The sequence below is a fragment of the Nelumbo lutea genome, chromosome 2, assembly GCF_056320005.1.
Source record: "Nelumbo lutea isolate HS-2025 chromosome 2, American lotus-T2T, whole genome shotgun sequence".
NCBI classification, from domain to species: Eukaryota; Viridiplantae; Streptophyta; class Magnoliopsida; order Proteales; family Nelumbonaceae; genus Nelumbo; species Nelumbo lutea.
The window spans coordinates 77,054,384-77,075,938 of NC_142685.1; the positions used below are offsets into that span (position 1 = coordinate 77,054,384).

A 21,555-nucleotide genomic window follows, 5' to 3' on the forward strand; every position below is an offset into this window, starting at 1 on the left:
AGTCTTGATTCTGGACTGTAATTGTTTGAAAGCCATTTTTCTATTTTGACTTTTGAGCACATGGTGACGATACAAACTGAAAATTATATAAGTAATATTTTCTATAATTGAAACAATTACTTTGATGTTTTAACCTTAGATACAACTATGGGCGGACCTCAATTTGAGGAAAATACCTCAATTGGTGGAGTTAGTTGATGATAGTAAGGTGAAATAGCCTTTTTATAGAAGTTTTTTGTTTATTTGTGATTTTTTATGAAATGTTATTTGCTACTTTTTAGTTCATATGTTGTATTTTGTTCATAAATCGTTAGGATGTGGAGGAGTTGATGAATCAACCACCTGAGAAGATCTTATTGAGATGGATGAAATTTCAACTGACTTTCTCAGCAGATGTGAAGGTAAGTTAAAATTGGGTTAATAGATTCCCCTTTTCTTTATTTCGTTTGTGTGTTCATAATCACTATAACCTACCTTTGACTTTCTCAGCAGCTTGAAAACTTAATATGGTAGTGTACTATCTCAAAGTGGATATGAGATATTTGAAACAAGTGGTTGTTGATTCATCGAAACTTGAAATCCCATTTAGTTATATTTGGCAGTTAGAACTAAAAGATGCTTTATAACTCAATTTTATTTCATCCCACTTGGTGTTTGAATCCCAAAACCAGAAACCAGAAACCGGGCTGAATGTTCATTGAATTAATTGAAATCACTTAGCAGTAAGCACTTTCCGGTTTCCATACTTTGAATGCTGGAACATGCCTCCTTTTCTGATCAGTAATTGGAAGGCCCTCTTCCTCCTCCTTGCACAAATATAACAAAAGCAAGTGTGCAATTAATGAGCATATGCAATTTCAACTTGTTTAAATCTCAACATTAGGACAAGCTCTTTGTAGTAACAGCATCGAATGCATCAAAGTTTAGTTTATGCTAATAAGTCATTTTCTCTAATTAACTTTAAAAAAGTCTGAAATCATTGCTATCCAAAACTGGTCTTTGGAAGATTTAAATAGTTGGTAAATTCTTGGGATCTCCAAAAAAGGCAAAGTGATATATTGTGTTATATACCAGAAGTATTCATTTGGCAAGAGAGAAAAGCAAAGTGTTTTTAATAACAAGAAGATGCAAAGGGATGAAGTACTTAGGAATATCCTCCAGTATCAGTGGTAGAGGCTTCATTGAAGCAGGTAAGGGATGATAGCACATGCAATCAAGGGATCAGATGTCTTGATATAGAGGGCAATGTTGTTCTTCAAAGGAACAACAATGTTTTCTAGTTGAGAAAGTGTTAACTGGAAGTTTGATTTGCTGGTTTTTACAAGAGGCGGATGCTGTTGTTTGAAGTGTTCAAGAGGGTTGGTTGGAGATTTTCTCATATTGATCAGGGCTAGTGTTGCTTTGTTTAGTTCTTGGAATATGGTTTTAGTTTGGTTTTGTGTGTTGACCCTTGATTTGTGTTGTATTTTTTTTTTTATCTTTTGCTGTTTGCTGTTGTGGGAGTATTGTTTTTGCTTTCAGATGATGTTTTATCACCTTTTAATTGTAATCCCTTGTTTTCTTTTTTAATGAATTTTACTCTTGAAAAAAAATCCTTTGTTCTCTAAGCTCCTCATATGGTGTTAAATGAGTTCAAAGACTACTGCTTCAAAGTGTTCTTTCTGCATATAATCTGTGGGGGTAGTTTTGTAGTGCCTTTGTCCACCTTACTTGTGTTTCTTCCATTTTTTGAAATACTTTCTCTCTTTTTTTTTTTGTACAGTTAATGTATAGGAGTTCCTGGTATTTGGAGTTTTTAATAGCTATTGCCCATGTTATCCCATTCATCTATTCCTTCTCCTCCTATTTGTGTTTTCTCTTTCGACCCAAGTCCACACTCAACCTCCACCTTTACTTCCTCAAAATGCAAACCATCTTCAAAACAACTTTTATCCTGACACATACATACATGCATTGATAGGCTGAATAAACTGAAAATCCCCTCCAATTTATTGATTTTTATTAGGTGAATTCCAAGAGGGAATACAATGAGTGTAGGAAATCTTTGTAAGTGTGAGACTTTATTCTTGTGAATGATACAAACTTATCACAATTCATGAGGTTAAGGAAGTTGAATATGACTTTCACCATGACTAGCCCTAACTACCTGCATGTGTACAATGCACTTGATTGAATAATTGATAATCATTCGAGCTAGTTCACATCTGAACTGTTAATGCATGAGGTTCAACAATTGAAAAAGAGAAAAAGAAAGGGACAAAGTCCAAATGACTCCGCTGGCATGAGTTGAATAGTAAAACTAGCGGTTTATGACATGAGTATTGTTATCTGCCTTAAGCCTGTGACCAGTGTGAGATGGAGCATAAAATGCACTCACACACACACAAAAAAAAAAAGAAAAGAAATAGAAGAAAGAAGCAAATACCCCGTGTGAGATGGAGCATAAAATGTACTCACACCAAAAAAAAAAAAAGAAAAGAAAAAGAAGAAAGAAGCAAATACCCCGTGTGAGATGGAGCATAAAATGCACTCACACAAAAAAAAAGAAAAAGAAGAAAGAAGCAAATACCCCGTGTGAGATGGAGCAAAAAATGCACTCACACAAAAAAAAATGAAAAGAAAAAGAAGAAAGAAGCAAATACTTCGTGTGAGATGGAGCATAAAATGCACTCACACCAAAAAAAAGGGGAAAGAAAAAAAAATTGGTGACGACTGAGGTTCAAAGGGACAAAATGTGGTTGAACACTCAATGAGGTGCAGTGACAGATTTGAGACCAAGCTCAAAGTAATGGTTAAACTTGGCAGTCAAGGAACTGATTTACATATTGAATGGAAGTGAATGTTGGGGCATGAAGAATTTCATATTCTCCCCTTCCTTGACTCTTATGTATGTGATAAGAATGACAATTTAGAGGAATGAATTAGAATACCTACACAGGTTTCCCAACCACTCAAGGTATTCTCATCCTAGAATTCATCTGGTAAATGGTAATAATAAGGGGGGATGATCAGTTTATGGCTGAGGTCTTTGCTTGAGGACAAACAAAAGCTTAACCCACTTGTGAAGGGGTAATTTTCCCCTATGCACAGTACTTGCCAATGTTTCCCTGAAGGGTGCAATGCCTACCTTCATCTCATCATACAAAGGCACCATCGCTCTATGGAAACTCTACATTGGCTAACTATTCTTGGGTGATGGTGCCCCTCATGTGCATTGAAAACAAAGAGGACACATCCTCTACTGATATCCAAAACTCCCCAAAAGGCCCAAAAAATGTGTGTATAACAACAATGACCCAGTAATCCATACCTTTTTGATGATTATGTGCACCTTTAATCTTATAATGCTGGGCTTTATGCCAGAATGACAACCTATATTGTTGGTGATGATGGAATCAGGTAACCAATTAACGATTTTGGTTTCAATTTTATTTTGATAGGCAAATACTCTCTTTCTTTGTTTTTCAGTTGTTCTAGAGATTAGTGATTTTAATCTGAGTTGGTTCAGAATGATGTGCTTTGCCTAAGTTTTCTAACTCAATTATAATACAATTTATAGTCTTTTTTCCTAGTTACACTAAGAACAATTGTTTGTGATAGTTTGCAATAAATTATAGAGGTTTAAGATAGTTTTAGGGACTTGTTAAATGCTTGGATTTTGTGGTTTTTATTCTATTTTTCTTTAGAGTTGTGGTTCAATCGTGCAATCTCTCTCCTCTCTCTCCCCGGGTGAAGTGCTTGTTATTTTTGCTTTTTGAGTACCCGAACTTAATCCACTTGTGAAGGGGGTACCTTTCCCCTATGCTCAATCCCTGCCAATGTTTCACTGAAGGTTGTAATGCCTACCTTCATCTCATCATACAAGGGCACCATTGCTTTATGGAAGACACTCTGCATTGGCTAACTATGCTTGGCTGATGGTGCCCCACATCCTCTGTTGATATCCCAAACTCCCCAAAATACCCAAAATGTGTATATAACAGTAGTGATCCAGTATTGGGTCCATATCTTTTTGATGATTATGTACAAGTTGAATCTTACAATGCTGGGCTTTCTGCGGGAACGACAACCTATATTGTTGGTGATGATGGAATCAGGTAACCAGGTGATGCTTCAATTGTTTTAGAGATTAGTGATTTTAGTCTGTGCTGGTTTACATTGATGTGCTTTTCCCAAGTCTTTTTTTATCCTAGTTAGACAAAGAACAATAGTTGTTGCTTGTATTTTGCAATAATTAATAAAGGTTTGAGATAGTTTAAGGACTTGTTAGATGCTTGGATTTTTTTCTCATCGGTTCTTCTTATTTTAATTGGTCATCTCTCTAACAAATCAATTTTGGATACATTACTCTTAACTCCTCAAAAAATTACCAATTGATTTTCTATTGAATTTTTGGATGATGTTGAATGCAATTACTTATTAATTGGATATATGCTCAGCTTGGTTGTTAGCTTGTAAAGACCAAGAAAATGCAATCCATCATGAATTTGTGCCCACATGCTGGTGTTGTCGAAGTACTAGAATTTTAATCCATACTTACACTGGCAAAGAGTTATTTAAAATTAGAAAGTAAACCAAATGCTTTTACTTATTTGCATCTTAAGAAATTTATTTTACTAAATTAAATGATTCATTTATTTATTTTAATAAGTTAAATAGGACAAGTAGGTATTGTGTTGTGTGATAGCTTGCCATATAATTAATAGAGGTTTGAGATTTGTTAGATGCTTGGATTTAATCTTGGATCTGACTCCCTTTTGAGTTCAAATCAGTATGTTGAATTTTCTCACCGGTGCTTCTTGATGTTGATTGGTGGTAACCAAACATTTAATTGTTTAGAAGGAAAAAGGTTTGTGGTGACTTGGTCGAACTGGGGGAAGCTGTAGGTATTATTGCGGGTCAATCTATTGGAGAACCAAGGACTCAACTAACATTAAGAACTTTTCATACCGGCGGAGTACTCACAGGAGGTACTGCAGAACAGGTATGAGCCCCTTCTAATGGAAAAATAAAATTCAATGAGGATTTGGTTCATCCCACACGTACACGTCATGGTCATCCTGCTTTTCTATGTTATATAGACCTGTATGTAAAAAAGATCTGTGATCCCTTAAAAAAGAAAAATATCTGCGACTACTTCCAGTGACAATTGTTCGGTCAATCTGATGGATACAGAAAGCTCATATTCTTCTAGTTTTGATTTTCTCAATCAGGTGAAAGAATAACGACCTAAATCCTAACTCTTTTTCTTACATGAGCCTTCTCTATTTCAATTTCATTCTATTCACCCCACGAAAAAAAAAGAAAATGCAATTACTTATTAATTGGAAATTTTTTCGGAGCCTAAGTTTTAGGGCTATGAACGGGTTAGGTCAGGTGAGGGATAGCTGTAACTGCCCGTCCCAATAGCAACTAAAAATTTATTTATTTATTTTATTAAACCATATTATTCATTTATTTATTTTAATAAATTAAACAATTATATATTTATTTGATTCAACCCGCACCCAATAATAAATGAGTACTTATTTTTATTTAATTAACTTATTGATTTATTTATTTTATAAACTTAAGTTATTATCCATAGATTTCTATTTATTTAATTTACTAAATTATTCAAGTAATTAATAAATTATATTTATTTTATTATTTAGCTTAATAAATTATATAATTAATGAATAAATTATATTATTAACAAATTATTTCTCTCTCTCTCTCTGGATCCTTATTTTTTGGGCTATCAACGAGTTAGGTATAGAGTGGGATATGTACCTATCCCGTCCCAATAATAAATTACATTTTATTTATTTATTTTACTAAACCAAATTATTCATTTATATATTTTAATACATTAGATAAACTATCATGTATAAATTTTTAGTTATTTGATTCAACCCAATACCCAATAATAAATAAATATTTAGTTATTTTATTAAATTAAATCATTGATTTGCTTATTTTACAAAATTAAGTAAAATATTATTCATAGATTTCTATTTTTTAATTTACTAAATTATTCAAGTAGTTAATAATTTATTTAAATATTAAGTTATTTCAATCTCTCTCTCTGAGCCTAATATTTAGGGCTATTAGTAGGTTAGGTCTCATTTGGGACTAAAATTATTAATGGGTTGGGCTAGATTTGGATTGGGATTTGCGTTCATATCAATAGAATATATTTAAGCCCAAGTCTGAGTTTGGGTTGGCCTTCGGGCCTAGATCTTGAGCGACGTTCATATAACGGTGAGAAAATTCTTTGTTTCTCTCTCATTTTCTTACCCAATTATTTATATAGTTATGTTATTAAGTTAAAAAAGTTATTTATTGAATTTACTAAATTGTTTACCCTATAAACAAGTTATTTCTCTATCTCTCTCCCTCCCCGAGTTAAATATTTAGAGTTGTCAATGGATTAGGTTTAGATCTAGATAGCTTGGATATTTATTTATTTTACCAAAAGTTAGTATATTATTATCCATAGATTTTATTTTTTTACTTAACTAAATTATTTCTCTTTCTCTCTCCATTTTTATGTCTATCAATGGATTAGTTATGTTGTCGGATAAGATATACATGTCTTGTCCCAATAATAACTGAAATTTTATTTATTGATTTTACTAAATTAAATTAGTCATTTATTTGTTTTAATAGATGAAATAAATTATTCTCCATAAGTTTTTATTTATTTAATTCAACCCATAACCAATATTTAACTAATAAGTTATTTCTCTCTCTCTCTTTCTCTCTCTCTCAGAGCCTAATATTTAGGACTGTCAATAGGTTAGGTCTCAGTTGGGATTAAACCGGTTCATGGTCCATGCCAGGTTCAAGTCGGGTCTTTGCCTTCATATCAGCAAAACATATTCAAGCCCAAGTCTGAGCCTGGGCTGGCCATCAAGCCTAGACCTTTAAGCTTGAGGCCGATCCTCATATAAAGCCCAAAGCATGACTTGGAAATTTTAATTATTTGTTTATCATTTTATTGCATAATCATTTATATATTTATATTATTAAGTTAAATAATTTTATTTATTTATTTTTATTAAAAAAAATTGCTAAAAATCCCTCTTCCGTAATTATTGCTAAATGTCTAATTATTTGTAATGGTGTCATTAATAAACATCTATTATTTTATTAAGTTAAAAAAATTATTTATCTAATTTAGGCCAAGTTCAGGCTGTGCTTTGTCTTTATATCAAAAGAACATGGGTGGAGGCAAGGGGGACCCAACCATTGGTCCTAAATATTGAGTCGAGGCTGGCCAAGGAGATTATTATTGTTGGTGATGATGGAATCAGATTACTAGGTAATGCTTTTGATTCTCAATTTTATTGTACTATCTTTCTTTGTAATCTGAGTTGGTTCAGATTGATGTGCTTTGCCTAAATTTAATAAATCTGTTATAATACATTTTTTAGCCTTTTTTTCCTAATTAGTCAAAGAACTGTTGTTGGTTGTATTTTGCAACAATTAATAGATGTTTGAGATAGTTTTAGGGACTTGTTAGATGCTTGAATATCGTGTTTTTTTTTTCCTTTTGAATTTTGGTTCATTTGTGCAATCTCTCTCTCTTCCTCTCCCTGGGTAGATCTTTAACTTTCTAGCTCCCTTTTGAGTACAAATTAGTATGTCCAATTTTCTCACTAGTGCTTCTTAATTTTCATTGGTCATTTAATTGTTCAGAAGGAAAAGGTTTGCAGTTTGCCAACAGTCATGAATTTTTAGCAATAATGACCCTTTGCCAACAGTCATGAATTTTTAGCAATAATGACCCCATCCAAAACTTTATTCACATCTTTCTGACAAATCAAATTACTCTAACTCAAAAAATTACCAATTGAAACAGAATTCTTTTATATTGGGTTTTTGGATGAGATTGAATGCAATTAGTTTGGAGATATGCTCAGCTTGGTTGTTAGCCTATAAAAGACCAAGAAAATGCAATCTGTCATGAATTTGTGCCCACATGCTGGTGTTGATGAAGTACTAGAATTTTAATCCATACCAACACCAGCAACTGTACTCACTAGATGATTTTACTAATGAATATATTTGTAATAACCAATTACATGTGTCCCGTCCCAATAATAAATGAAAATTTATTTATTTATTTATTTTACTAAACTAAAATTTTCATTTATATATTTAAATACATTAGATAAACTATTATGTATAAATTTTTATTTATTTGATTCAACCCGACATAATAATAAATGAGTATTTAGTTATTTTATTAAATTAAATTGTTGATTTGTTTATTTTACAAAATTAAGTAAAATATTATCCATAAATTTCTATTTTATAATTTACTAAATTACTCAAGTAATTAAAAATTTATTTAACTATTTAGTTATTTCAATCTCTCTCCCTAAGCCTAATATTTAGGGCTATTAGTAGGTTAGGTCTCAGCTTGGATTAAAATTATTAATGGGATCAGTAGAACATATTTATGCGCAAGTCTGAGTCCAGGTTGAACTACAGGCCTACATCTTGAGCATGAGCCTGAAGTTCATATAGAGCCCGAATCATGGTGAGGAAATTCATTGTTCCTCTCATTTTCTCACCTAATTACTTATATAGTTATGCTATTAAGTTAAAAAATATTTATTGAACTTACTAAATTATTTTATTTTATAAACAAATTATTTCTCTCTCTCTCTCTCCTTCCTAAGTTACATATTTGGGGTTGTCAATGGATTGGGTTTAGATCTAAATAGTTTGGATATTTATTTTTTTTCCAAAAGTTAGTAAATTATTATCCATAGATTTTATTTATTTACGTAATTAAATTATTCATCTAATTAATGATTTAATTTATGAACAACGGATTAGTTCTGTTGTCGAATAGGTTGTCTTTGTCTTGTCCCAATAATAACTGAAAATTTATTTATTTATTTTACTAAATTAAATTATTCATTTATTTATTTTAATATATTAAATAAATTATTCTCCATAAAGTTTTATTTATTTTATTAAATTAAATTATTCAATTATATATTTTACAAAATTAAGAAAATTATTATCCATAGATTTCTATTTATTTAATTAACTAATTGACTTCATTAATTAATAATTTATTAACAAGTTAAGGAGATTGGGATTAAACTTGTTCACAAGCAGTGCCAAGTTTGGGTTGGACTTTGTCTTTATTCAATAGAATATATTGAAGCCCAACTTAAAGCTGTCCCAACCATTAGACCTATCCCTTGAGTCGAGCTCGACGAGGAAAGTGTTATTGTTTATTTTTCTCTTATTTCCTCACCAATTTATTTATATATTTAATTTAGTAAGTTAAAAATTTTTATTTATTTAATTTGCTAAACGATTAAATTTTATCAAAAAATTATTTCACTATATCTCTCCCTCCTCGAGTCTAATATTTTGGGTTATTAATGGGCCGGGCTTGGTTTTAGATAGATTGGATATTTATTTATTATTTTACTAAATGAATTGAGTCATTATATATAGATTTTATTATTTAGTTTAATAAATTTTTCTCTTTCTTTGGATCCTTCTTTTTTGGGTTATCAATGAGTTAGGTCTAGTGTGGTATAGCATGTACCTGTCCCGTCTCAATAATTAATGAAATTTTATTTATTTATTTATTTTACTAAACTAAATTATTTGTTTGTATATTTAAATACATTAGATAAACTATTATGTATAAATTTTTATTTATTTGATTCAACTTGGCACCCAATAATAAATAAGTATTTAGTTATTTTATTAAATTAAATTGTTGATTTATTTATTTTACAAAATTAAGTAAAATATTATCCATAGATTTCTATTTTTTAATTTACTAAATTATTCAAGTAATTAATAATTTATTTAACCCTTTAGTAATTTGAATCTCTCTCCCTAAGCCTGATATTTAGGGCTATTATTAGGTTAGGTCTCAAGTTGGATTAAAATTATTAACAAGATCAATAGAACATATTTATGCGCAAGTTTGAGTCCAGGTTGAACTTCGGGCCTACATCTTGCGCATGAGCATGAAGTTCATATAGATCCCGAATCATGGTGATGAAATTCTTTGTTTTTCTCATTTTCTCACCCAATTACTTATATAATTATGCTTTTAAGTTAGAAAAAAAATTATTGAACTTATTAAATTATTTTAGTTTATAAACAAATTATTTCTCTCACTCTCTCTCTCCTTCTCTCCCTCTTGAGTTACATATTTAGGGTTGTCAATGGATTGGGTTTAGATCTAGATAGTTTGGATATTTATTTATTTTTCCAAAAGTTAGTAAATTATTATTCATAGATATTATTTATTTACATAACTAAATTTTTCATCTAATTGATGATTTAATTTTTGAACAACGGATTAGTTCTGGTGTCGAATAGGCTGTACATGTCTTGTCCCAATAATAATTGAAAATTTATTTATTTATTTTATTAAATTAAATTATTCATTTATTTGTTTTAATATATTAAATAAATTATTCTCCATAAAGTTTTATTCATTTAATTTATTTATATTTTTTTTGTTAAAGTTAATTATTGATTTATCTATTTTTTTAAATTAAGTAAATTATTATCCACAGATTTCTATTTACTTAATTTATTGAATTCTTTAATTAACTAATTAATTAATTATTTTCTTAACAAATTATTTCTCTCTCTCCCTCTCCCGGAGATTATTTTTAGGGTAATTAATATGTTTAGTGAGGTGTGGGATAGGATGTACCTGTCCCGTCCCAATAATAAATGTAATTTTATTTATTTATTTTGCTAAACCAAATTAATCATTGATTATTTTACAAAATTAACTAAATTGGTATCCATTGGTTCCTATTTATTTAATTAATTAAATTATTCAAGTAGTTAATAATCCACACCCTAACCCGAGCAAAATTTTTAGGTTTATAAATTGGATGGGTATCGGTTGGGGTTAAACCTTTTCATTGGTTGGGCCACATCTAGTTTGGGCTTTGCTTTTATATCAACATAACTTATTAAGGCCAAAGTCTAAGCCTAGGCCAACCATCAATCCTAAATTTTGAGCCTATGCCCGACCATCATATAAGATTGCGATAAGGAAATTTTTGTTCTCTGTCTCTTTCTCATTTTCTAGAAGTCTTTCTTCCTTATTTGTTGCTAACATGTATCTATTTACAATGATGCCATTAATTAATAAAGAGCTAACTACTCTCTCTTTTTCTCGCCTAATTATTTATATACTTATTTTAAAAAGTTAAAAGATTTTATTGATTTAATTTAATAGATTATTTATTTATATCCCTCTCTATCTTACTGCTCGGTGTCCAGTATTTAAGGGTTGTCAATAGGTGGGGATTGGTCCAGGTAGCTTGGATATTTATTTATTTTATTAAATTAAATTATTCAATTATATATTTTACAAAATTAAGAAAATTATTGTCAATAGATTTCTATTTATTTAATTAACTAATTGACTCTATTAATTAATAATTTATTAACAACTTAAGGAGGTTGGGATTAAACTTGTTCACAGGTAGTGCCAAGTTTGGGTTGGACTTTGTCTTTCTTTGGATCCTTATTTTTTGGGTTATCAACGAGTTAGGTCTAGTGTGGTATAGCATGTACCTGTCCCGTCCGAATAATTAATGATTTTTTTTATTCTTTTGTTTTACTAAAACTAATTTATTCGTTTATATATTTAAATACATTAGATAAACTATTATGTATAAAATTTTATTTATTTGATACAACCCGACACCCAATAATAAATTAAATTGTTGATTTGTTTATTTTACAAAATTAAGTAAAATATTATCCATAGATTTCTATTTTTTAATTTACTAAATTATTCAAGTAATTAATAATTTATTTAACCATTTAGTTATTTGAATCTCTTTCCCTGAGCCTAATATTTAGGGCTATTAGTAGGTTAGGCCTCAGCTCGGATTAAAATTATTAACGGGATCAATAGAACATATTTATGCGCAAGTCTGAGTCCCGGTTGAACTTCGGGCCTACATCTTGAGCATGAGCTTGAAGTTCATATAGAGCCTGAATCATGGTGAGGAAATTCTTTGTTTTTCTCATTTTCTCTCCTAATTATTTATATAGTTATGCTTTTAAGTTAAAAAATATTTACTGAACTTATTAAATTATTTTAGTTTATAATCAAATTATTTCTCTCTCTCTCATTCTCTCCCTCCTGAGTTACATATTTAGAGTTGTCAATGGATTGGGTTTAGATCTAGATAGTTTGGATATTTATTTATTTTTTCAAAAGTTAGTAAATTATTCTGCATAGGTTTTATTTATTTACGTAACTAAAATTTTCAGCTAATTAATGATTTAATTTATGAACAACAGATTAGTTCTGGTGTCAAATAGGCTGTACAAGTATTATCCCAATAATAACTGAAATTTTATTTAATTATTTTACTAAATTAAATTATTCATTTATTTGTTTTAATATATTAAAGAAATTATTCTCCATAAAGTTTTATTTATTTAATTCAACCTGTGACCAATATTTACTGTTGTCAATGATGCAAGCTTGTTTGAGAATAGCTTGGATTAGTCTTGCACCAATCACAGGTGATTATTTATTTATATTTTTTTGTTAAAGTTAATTATTGGTTTATCTATTTTATAAAATTAAGTAAGTTATTTGTTTTAATATATTAAATTATTCATTTATTTGTTTTAATATATTAAATAAATTATTCTCCATAAAGTTTTATTTATTTTATTTTATTAAATTATTCAATTATATATTTTACAAAATTAAGAAAATTATTATCCATAGATTTCTATTTATTTAATTATCTAATTGACTTCATTAATTAATAATTTATTAACGAGTTAAGGAGGTTGGGATTAAACTTGTTCACAAGCAGTGCCATGTTTGGGTTGGACTTTGTTTTTATTCAATAGAATATATGGAAGCCCAAATTTAAGCCTGACCCAACCATTAGACCTATCTCTTGAGTCGAGCCCGGCGAGGAAAGTGTTATTATTTATTACTCTCTTATTTCCTTGCCAATTTATTTATATATTTAATTTAGTACGTTAAAAACTTTTATTTATTTAATTTGTTAAATGATTTAATTTTATCAAAAAATTATTTCACTATATCTCTCCCTCCCCGAGTCTAATATTTTGGGTTATCAATGGGCCAGGCTTGGTTTTAGATAGATTGGATATTATTCTTATTATTTTACTAAATGAATTGAGTCATTATATATAGATTTTATTATTTAGTTTAATAAATTAATTAATAATTTATTTTTCTCTTTCTCTGGATCCTTATTTTTTGGGTTATCAACGAGTTAGTTCTAGTGTGGATAGCATTTACCTGTCCCGTCCCAATAATTAATGATTTTTTTATTCTTTTGTTTTACTAAACTAAATTATTCGTTTATATATTTAAATACATTAGATAAACTATTATGTATAAATTTTTATTTATTTGATACAACCCGACACCCAATAATAACTGAGTATTTAGTTATTTTTTTAAATTAAATTTTTGATTTGTTTATTTTACAAAATTAAGAAAAATATTATCTATAGATTTCTATTTTTTAATTTACTAAATTATTCAAGTAATTAATAATTTATTTAACTATTTTGTTATTAGAACCTCTCTCCCTAAGCCTAATATTTAGGGCTATTAGTAGGTTAGGTCTCAGCTTGGATTAAAATTATTAACGGGATCAATACAACATATTTATGCGCAAGTCTGAGTCCATGTTGAACTTCGGGCCTACATCTTGAGCATGAGCCTGAAGTTCATATTAGAGCCCTAATCATGGTGAGCAAAATCTTTGTTTATCTCATTTTCTCACCTAACTACTTATATAGTTATGCTTTTAAGTTAAAAAATATTTACTGGACATACTAAATTATTTTAGTTTATAAACAAATTATTCTCTCTCTCTCTCTCTCTCTCTCTCTCTCTCTCTCTGTCTCCCTCCTGAGTTACATATTTAGGGTTGTTAATGGATTGGGTTTAGATCTAGATAGTTTGGATATTTATTTATTTTTCCAAAAGTTAGTAAATTATTATTCATAGGTTTTATTTATTTACGTAACAATATTATTCATCTAATTAATGATTTAATTTATGAACAACGGATTAGTTCTGGTGTCGAATAGGCTGTACAAGTCTTGTCCCAATAATAACTGAAAATTTATTTATTTATCTTACTAAACTAAATTATTCATTTATTTGTTTTAATATATTAAATAAATTATTCTCCAAAAATTTTTATTTATTTAATTCAACCTGTGACCAATATTTACTGTTGTCAATGATGCAAGTTTGGTTGAGGATAACTTGGACTAGTCTTGCACCAATCGCAAGTGAATATTTATTTATATTTTTTTGTTAAAGTTAATTATTGATTTATCTATTTTATAAAATTAAGTAAATTATTATCCATAGATTTCTATTTACTTAATTTATTGAATTATTTAATTAACTAATTAATTAATTATTTTTTTAACAAATTATTTCTCTCACTCTCTCCTGGAGACTATTTTTAGGGTAATTAATATGTTTAGTGAGGTGTGGGATAAGATGTACCTGTCTCGTCCCAATAATAAATGTAATTTTATTTATTTATTTTGCTAAACCAAATTAATCATTAATTATTTTAAAAAATTAACTAAATTGGTATCCATAGGTTCTTATTTATTTAATTTATTAAATTATTCAAGTAGTTAATAATCCATAGATTCCACCCCAACCCCAGCAAAATTTTTAGGTTTATAAATTGGATAGGTATCGGTTGGGGTTAAACCTTTTCATTGGTTGGGCCACGTCTGGTTTGGGCTTTGCCTTTATATCAACAGAACTTATTAAGGCCCAAGTCTAAGCCTAGGCCAACCATCATTCCTTGATTTTGAGCTAGTGCCCAACCATCACATAAAGCTCGGATTGTGATAAGGAGCTAACAACTCTTCCATATTTGTTGCTAACATGTAACTATTTACAATGATGCCATTAGTAAAGAGCTAACAACTCTCTTTTTCTTGCCTAATTATTTATATACTTATTTTAAAAAGTTAAAAGATTTTATTGATTTAATTTAGTAGATTATTTATTTATATCCCTCTCTATCTTACTGCTCGGTGTCCAATATTTAAGGGTTGTCAACAGGTGGGGATTGGTCTAGGTAGCTTGGATGTTTATTTATTTTATTAAATTAAATTATTCAATTATATATTTTACAAAATTAAGAAACTTATTATCCATAGATTTCTATTTATTTAATTAACTAATTGACTTCATTAATTAATAATTTATTAACAAGTTAAGGAGGTTGGGATTAAACTTGTTCATAGGCAGTGCCATGTTTGTGTTAGACTTTGTCTTTATACAATAGAATATATTGTAGCCCAAATTTAAGCCCGACCCAACCATTAGACCTATCTCTTGAGTCGAGCCCGACGAGGAAAGTGTTATACTCCGCCGGTATGAAAAGTTCTTAATGTTAGTTGAGTCCTTGGTTCTCCAATAGATTGACCCGCAATAATACCTATAGCTTGCCCCAATTCGACCTCGTCACCACAAACCTTTTCTTTCTAAACAATTAAATGTTTGGTTACCACCAATCAACATCAAGAAGCACCGGTTAGAAAATTCAACATACTGATTTGAACTCAAAAGGGAGACAGAATGCTAAAAAGATGCCCGAGAGAGAGAGAGAGAGAGAGAGAAATCCAAGATTAAATCCAAGCATCTAACAAATCTCAAACCTCTATTATTTATGTGACAAGCAATCACACAACACAAGACCTACTTGTCCTATTTAACTTATTAAAATAAATAAATGAATCATTTAATTTAGTAAAATAAATTTCTTAAGATGCAAATAAGTAAAAGCTTTTGGTTTACTTTCAAATTTTAAATAACTCTTTGCCAGTGTAAGTATGGATTAAAATTCTAGTACTTTGACAACACCAGCATGTAGGCACAAATTCATGATGGATTGTATTTTCTTGGTCTTTACAAGCTAAACAACCAAGCTGAGCATATCTCCAATTAATAAGTAATTGCATTCAACCTCATCCAAAAATTCAATAGAAAATCAATTGGTAATTTTTTGAGGAGTTACGAGTAAATTGATTTGCTAGAGAGATGTGATTAAAGTTTTGAACAGGGTCTTTATAGCTAAAAGATCACGACTATTGGCAAACATTTAAATGACCAATGAAAATAAGAAGAACCAATGAGAAAAAAATCCAAGCATCTAACAAGTCCTTAAACTATCTCAAACCTCTATTAATTATTGCAAAATACAAGCAACAACTATTCTTTGTATGACTAGGACAAAAAAAGACTTGGGAAAAGCACATCAATGTAAACCAGCACAGACTAAAATCACTAATCTCTAAAACAATTGAAGCATTACCTGGTTACCTGATTCCATCATCAACATCACACTAGTCACAGGCTTGAGGCAGATAAAATACTCATATTCCAAGTTGCTAGTTTTACTATTCAGCTCGGAATAGAGGAGTTGGGACTGACTCATGTCATAAACCGCTAGTTTTACTATTCAGTTCATGCCAGCGGAATCATTTGGACTTTGTCCCTTTCTTTTTCTCTTTTTCAATTGTTGAATTTCATGCATTAGCAGTTCAGATGTGAACTAGCTCGAATGATTATCAATTATTCAATCAAGTGCATTGTACACATGAAGGTAGTTAGGGCTGGTCATGGTGAAAGTCATGTTCAACTTCCTTAACCTCATGAAATTGTGATAAGTTTGGATCATTCACAAGAATAAAGTCTCACACTTACAAAAATTTCCCTCACTCATTGTATTCCCTCTTGGAATTCACCTACATCAATAAAATGGAGGGAATTTTCAGTTTATTCAGCCTACCAATGCATGTATGTATGTGTCAGGATAAATGTTGTTTTGAAGATGGTTTGCATTTTGAGGAAGTAAAGGTGGAGGTTGAGTGTGGACTTGGGTCGAAAGAGCAAACACGAATAGGAGGAGAAGGAACAAAAGAATGGGATAACGTGGGCAATAGCTATTAAAAACTCCAAATACCAGGAACTCTTATACATTAACTGTACACAAAAAAAATAAAAAAAAAAGAGAGTATTTCAAAAAATGGAAGAAACACAAGTAAAGTGGACAAAGCCACTACAAAACTACCCCCACAGATTATATGCAGAAAGAACACTTTGAAGCAGTAGTCTTTGAACTCATTTAACACCATATGAGGAGCTTAGAGAACAAAGGATTTTTTTTTCAGGAGTAAATTTCATTAAAAAAAAAAACAAGGGATTACAATTAAAAAGTGATAAAACATCATCCGAAAGCAAAAATAATACTCCCACAACAGCAAACAACAAAAGATAGAAAAAAAAATTACAGCACAAATCAAGGGTCAACACACAAAACCAAACTAAAACCATATTCCAAGAACTAAACAAAGCAACACTAGCCCTGATCAAGATGAGAAAATCTCCAACCAACCCTCTTGAACACTTCAAACGACAGCATCCGCCTCCTGTAAAAACCAACAAATCAAACTTCCACAACTCCTCCCATCAATCGCACTTACTCCTCCACGTCTAAAATCCTGACCCTCTCCCTCATCCCATATCTCTCCACCTTCCTCTTGAGTGTTGCTCTTTCACTTCGCCTTTTCTTTGTTCTCAAACTCTTTCAAAAGCCCTTCTAGCAAAAAAGCCTCACCACCCAAAAAGAATAGGCCTACAGATTTACCAACTTCAATATCCCTCTCCACTAGTTTCCTTAAGTCCACTCGACTCTTCCTTTTCCCATTAACTAAGTTCAAAACTTCATTACTTATCAAAGCTTTACCCACATCCCCCTTCCCTTTCACCTCAAGGACTCCAATCTTCTTTAACTCCCCAACTTCAGAACTGTCATGAATGTTAATTTGATCACTAGAGTTAATATCAATAAGAACCTTATGATTCGTAGCTCTAGAAACAACCTTCCTTGAAAAAACTCTCTTATATTTTATTGCTGGGTCCAGTCTCAACAAGTCCCTCTTTTAACCACGAAAAAACCTTAGTAACATGCACCAAATAAGATTTACCTAATCAGTTATTCCTCTTGGATCCGTTCCCAAATTGGCACCAATCCTTCCAGTTAACACTTCCTCAACTAGAAAATATTGTTGTTCCTTTGAAGAACAACATTGCCCTCTATATCAAGACATCTGATCCCTTGATTGCATGTGCTATCATCCCTTACCTTCTTCAATGAAGCCTCTACCACTGATACTGGAGGATATTCCTAAGTACTTCATCCCTTTGCATCTTCTTGTTATTAAAAACACTTTGCTTTTCTCTCTTGCCAAATGAATACTTCTGGTATATAACACAATATATCACTTTGCCTTTTTTGGAGATCCCAAGAATTTACCGGCTATTTAAATTTTCCAAAGACTAGTTTTGGATAGCAATGATTTCTGACTTTTTAAAGTTAATTAGAGAAAATGACTTATTAGCTTAAACTAAACTTTGATGCATTCGATGTTGTTACTACAAAGAGCTTGTCCTAATGTTGAGATTTAAACAAGTTGCAATTGCATATGCTCATTAATTAATTGCACACTTGCTTTTGTTATATTTGTGCAAGGAGGAGGAAGAGGGCCTTCCAATTACTGATCAGAAAAGGAGGCATGTTCCAGCATTCAAAGTATGGAAACTGGAAAGTGCTTATTGCTAAGTGATTTCAATTAACTCAATGAACATTCAGCCTGATTTCTGGTTTCTAGTTTTCGGGATTCAAGCACCAAGTGGGATGAAATAAAATTGAGTTATAAAGCATCTTTTAGTTCTAACTGCCAAATATAACTAAATGGGATTTCAAGTTTCGATGAATCAACCACCACTTGTTTCAAATATCTCATATCCACTTTGAGATAGTACACTACCATATTAAGTTTTCAAGCTGCTGAGAAAGTCAAAGGTAGGTTATAGTGATTATGAACACACAAACGAAATAAAGAAAAGGGGAATCTATTAACCCAATTTTAACTTACCTTCACATCTGTTGAGAAAGTCAGTTGAAAGTTCATCCATCTCAATAAGATCTTCTCAGGTGGTTGATTCATCAGCTCCTCCACATCCTAACGATTTATGAACAAAATACAACATATGAACTAAAAAGTATCAACTATTGTACAAGCAAGGGCAGAATAATGAAATAAACATAGATAGCAAACTCCAATCTTGTTTGAAGTTTACAGGCTTTCTATCATGCACTTTTTAGATACACTTCAGGGTTCATATGAAAAGAACCTAATAGATATTAGGTTAATAAGTTTTACTTCTTTGTACTTTGGCATGGAACAGAATATTCAGAAAACTATAAAAAAACTAGTGACAAGACCAAAATATTCTTGAAAATAGAAAAGAACTAACGACTGAAACAGCATGTATACTTACCCTTCAATGAAGTCTTGCGTGCCAATATTAACTACTGTACATCCAATAGCCTTAGCAGAATCGAGGCATAGTGTAAGATTTTCGTTCCTTTCCCAAGGGTTCAGCACCCTCTTTGTATTGATTGCTCATTCATCAGTGTCCCAGGGACTGCCACATTGATAAGTTTACTACATCAAAGAATATGCCTTCAGATTACAAAGCCCCAAAACCAAGAAAGAAAACCATCTCCAAATTCAAATTAAAGCAAAGGGCTTAACAGGGAAATCACCATATCTTTTACAATCTCGAAGAGATCATTAGTGGAAGGATCTAGCGAATGATCTTTCTATGATATGTGTAAAGGTGTACTATGTGTAACTCTATTTTATGTTGGCCAGTAGATGCTTTGATTCCGAGACAGAGCGAGTAATGGGCATATAATTGTATTAGTATGTAATGCAGCAACTGTCACCAATTATCGCCCATAAATGATAGAGTAATATAAAGTGGTGGTCTTTAGGATGTTTAGGATCTAGGACTGAATTGAAGGAAAATATTTCTGTTATGGGGGAGGGGGAGGGCTATATAGTGCGTTCAGAAGAGGTAAAAGGCCATGTTTCTTCCATTGTTCAAAGTAACATGATAAGCAATTTTTATTTTTATCAGTAACTGAAAAATTGAAATATTAATTTAGAATAGAAAGATAGAACTAGAGGTTGTAAAAAAAAACAACAAACCCAAAAAGCTAGCCCAAATTTTCACATGAGCCCAAAACATGGGTTGTCTCTGAATTCCTTGTTTAGTTAGGCCATCTGCCATGCTGTTTGCAAATCTTCTAATCCATCATATTTGGATGAGCATATCTCTAGAAAGTTGTTTGAAGTGCCTGAATTCATTCCTTAGCTGCCAAATTACCCCTTCCTCAGTTTTTGATCAGCAACATGCCCAGTTCAGATTTGTCGCACCACTGCGGCTAACCCTACTTCCTGCAAGCGTTGGTTGTGAATTGCTCAAGGGAGACGATGATAGACCATCATTTTGGTCCATCATCTCCTCATCTCCTTTGGTTACGTGCCTACTTAAAAGGGCGCATGGCTTTTTAAGGTTTGGGTCCACCCGATTTAAAAAAGTTGGCCCATTCACTTGCCTAGACCCATTAGATCCTGATGGGCCTTGGCCAAACCCTCTATCCCTTTGCCAGTCACGTGTTTACTTAAGACATGTGACTAGTTGACTAGCCTCGGTTCATTAGACCAGACTGAACCAGCTCACAGGACTGGCTTGAACCCTGAAACCTTGCCAACCTTTGTTCATTTTGTTTTGAAATTTGAACTGGAACAAGCCCGTCTCCATTTAATTCCCCTGTCATCGACTGAACATAGGACCTGCCATCCCTCAGCCCACCTTGCCATGCAGATTTTCCCCAAGTGTTTAAATAATCCTCTTTTTTCTCTTTTTTTCTTGAGAACCTTAGTTGCCTTAACTTCTCTTGTAGAGACTACACTGCCTTGCAAACCACACAACCAAGCTTGTTTTGTCTCTTCATCTTCCTCTCTCTTTCCCTCTCTCCATAGTTGGGCTTCAATGGAGGTAGCAAGCCAAACGGGGTAAACTAAACCATCTGAAACAACCTCTATCTTCTTTGGAATAACACTGGGTTTAATACCACCTAACATCACTACAACTGAATGGAGATCACAATCAAACACACCATCTAATCTTGCATCATAGACTACAACTATTGACTATAATACTTCCTCCTTCCAGAGGTTGAAAAGTAACCCAAGCAATCTGACTATTACATTGTCCTCAATCACAAAACTTTTGGTATTGGAGAGAGGACACCATTTCGAGACTGGCAGCACCAGCCTCTGAGTGAATAATTAAAGCTGAAATCTCTACTTCATCTTCAACCAGATCTAACAAAGCTTTACAAAGAGGCATAAGGAGTAATCACCATCGGCTTTTGTAGGTTTAATTCTCTGAGTATCGCCTGCGCATTACCTCTCCAATCCTTTGGTGAACTTGAGGTTTCCACCACAAATTTCTTCCCTCAATTCTCCTTTTTTACTGATGCTACTAGTTTAGAACTTCTTTTTCCTTTTTCTACAACCAGCCAGCTTCTGTCCCTGGGTTCTTCAATTCTCTTTTGTATACCCCCTTTCTTTTCCTTTGCTACA

General features: G+C 31.4%; 1 pseudogene across 1 annotated transcript in view; it reads right to left on the minus strand.

Moving 5' to 3' along the window:
- Positions 1–2,508: 2,508 nt before the first annotated feature.
- LOC148871587 (serine/threonine-protein phosphatase PP1-like) overlaps positions 2,509–21,555 on the minus strand; it is a 55,672-nt pseudogene continuing 36,625 nt past the window's right edge. Inside the window, exon 5 of the transcript XR_016107552.1 lies at positions 2,509–19,563. The product of XR_016107552.1 is annotated as a serine/threonine-protein phosphatase PP1-like (transcript). The remainder of the gene's footprint in view (positions 19,564–21,555) is intronic.